Genomic DNA, 3067 nt, shown 5'->3' with positions numbered 1-3067 from the left:
TCCTAACCGTTGGAGCTACCTTAATTGTATCTGATTTGCGTTTAACACCAAGGCGCATGTAGTAGGCTTGTCATCTGACATGTATCAATCAACCCTTTTGTAAGCATGGAACTCTGAACCATCCACCGGAGGGAGATGAGTGTTGCACACCAATTTCCCGTCTAGGACAAACAATGGGTGTCAAAACAAAAGCTTTCCAATGTCCAGTAGGATGAACTGACTCAATGTTATAGTGGTTTGCCAAAGTGAAACCAGCAGGGCTGTGGTTGGATGCAGTGTTGGTAATTTTCAACTGAAATTACAACTTTCCTTGATACCTCTCACTAGCTTGGTTTCCATCCAAATATGGAAATTTCTTCTTTAATGATATGCATGTCAATCTCTCATGGCTCAAATGGGAAGAGCATGAATTCATCGCTACTTGTTTGTGTAAGAAGTGTTGACAAGCTGAATGTACCGAGCTGTCTTTTTTAAACTACTAGCGCACAGCTCGGACACCCATGCATTCCCCACAAGACATCTCTTCACAATCTCCAAGTCCGAACTACGAAGGTAGAGCCATGATTACGTTGCAATCTATTCCGCATCAGGATAAGATTTCAACACACACCGTACGGAACAGCGGGGACTGAAGACACTCCTTAAAAAGTTGCGAGCTTGCACCGCGGGACGGCTTCATTGCTCCAGACCACCACAAGGGGGAGTTTGCGCAATCATTATGCATTTGGGTCCCAAGGCTTTGACCAAAGACTAATTTTGACACGAGCCACCCAACGAAGATTGCTGACAAAACAGATGGAAGTTACCTTAACGAGTCAAGCAAATGTACAATGAGAGGAATGTGATAATGTAGAGATGGCTGCTTTTTATTGTTAAAGTTAAATTACAAATCTCTTTTTATCAAGTTACCAGACTAGCTAGTGTTAAAATGAATTTGTAAATCTTCTTTCAGGGACTCCTGAGAACCAACAAACCAGGCAGTTGTCTTGTGAAACAGTGGATGTAAAGAATCGAGCTGGCTAAAGCATTGACTGCACAATTGTAAGCTTGCCTTGCAGCTGAAGTAACATGGCTAGCTATTTACTCGCTAGAGTCGGATTAAAAATAACTGTTGCCGCTCTGGGTATGGACGCTAAAACGTAGTTCTGAACTAATATTCATACCAATCAATGAACCTCAAGTCTGAATGGCATTAATGAAGCCTAGAGTAGAATATACCTTTCATTGTGCCAAGGATGCAAGACCTATATACACATGTATTTGAGTTATTACCACGTATGAGATTCCCATATTGTAGATTGAATATATTCACCGACCACATACTCTTCCCTGGCAAATAAAGCTGCGGTTCAGGTATGACACACTTTCAGTCATATCAAACGATGCGGTGTCTGTATGTATTACAATTGTACACTTCAAAAGTGTTTACTGCTCCTGGGATATCAATGATTACACATTGTAACTATACAATAGACTAAACATTATTGATTTGTAATTCATATATGCATAGGTTTTTTTCCTGTATATCTAACTTCATTAATCTGAGGACACAGGATAGTATTTCAACCAGTGGAGAATGTGAAACGCTTTATTGAAAAATCGATGTCTTCTGTTTTTCCCAGACCTCAGAAGTGGTTTCCTGCTAGGGTTTTAAACGTTGTCGTGGGCATAGAACATCCAATCATGTTATATTTCTATTAAAAAGGTGTACTTTTGAGAGCGAAAACCTACAGATGCAGGGACAAACGGTCAACGGGGAAATGTAAATGGAGAATAGGGAATTGTTTTTTGGGGGGGGGGATCAGGCAAAACAATGAAGGGATTTTACAGGGCCCTAATGGACTACAGACATTGACAGTCTCCTAGCCTAAAAACAAATGCTGAATGCACTGCCTAGATTTTGAGGGAAATGCATTGTCCATTATTGGAGTTGATCAGGGCATGGCAGGGAAGCACTAACAAACTGCCTTTAGTCCAATAAAAATACACATTATGGTGATAAAAGGCAGTTGTTCCACGCATGACACGAGAACCCTCTGCTGGAGCAAAATAGGTTCATACTTATGACAACTTCATGGACTAGGGCCCTATAAAATACAGCGCACCCACACGGAATCACGAAATACAGACATTATACCGAAATTCAACAATATTCAAAAATGCTTTAAATTAAGGAGGAAATCAACTCAATCCCTTCAACACTTTAGAAAATCCATTCATTTGCCCAAGTGAATCATAAGACATGAACAAAATGCATCAGTGATTCGTATTTCCACACAACTTTCAGAAACTGCACAGGACTGCCCAGTCTCTGTGTGCATGCGTGCGGAGCGCAAAGTAGCCTATGCCAGCCTGGCAGAATTATATCATGATTATTTGCATCAATCCAGTGGCCATTTTTTTTGCAAACTCCGCAATCACATGAACGCTACAGCAACACCGCTTAACCAAATAAAGGTCTCTTCCTGGCGCACACTTGCCTTTATAAAGGGTAACAACACCCCAAAATCAACATGTCTTCCGTTTTTCCCAGACCTCAAAAGTGGTTCCCTGCTAGGGTTTTAAACATTGTCATGGACATAGAACATCCAATCTGTTATATTTCTATTAAAAAGGTGTACTTTTGAGAGCGAAAACCTACAGATGCAGGGACAAACGGTCAACGGGGAAATGGAAATGGAGAGGGGGGGGTCAGGCAAAACAATGAAGGGATTTTACAGGGCCCTAATGGACTACAGACATTGACAGTCTCCTAGCCTAAAAACAAATGCTGAATGCACTGCCTAGATATTGAGGGAAATGCATTGTCCATTATTGGATTTGATCAGGGCATGGCAGGGAAGCACTAACAAACTGCCTTTAGTCCAATAAAAATACATTATGGTGATAAATAAAAGGCAGTTGCTCCACGCGTGACACAAGAGAACCCTCTGCTGGAGCAAAACGCTTACAGCACCTGGTATTCCCAGGCGGTCTCCCTTCAAGTACTAACCAGGCCCGACCCTGCTTAGCTACCGAGATCGGGCACATATAAAAAAAACTTTTTAAACTTTGAAAAAAAAAAAAA

The sequence above is a fragment of the Oncorhynchus nerka genome, unplaced genomic scaffold, assembly GCF_034236695.1.
Source record: "Oncorhynchus nerka isolate Pitt River unplaced genomic scaffold, Oner_Uvic_2.0 unplaced_scaffold_894, whole genome shotgun sequence".
Lineage (NCBI taxonomy): Eukaryota > Metazoa > Chordata > Actinopteri > Salmoniformes > Salmonidae > Oncorhynchus > Oncorhynchus nerka.
The sequence above is the reverse complement of the archived record's forward strand: the minus strand, read 5'-3'. Positions refer to the sequence as shown.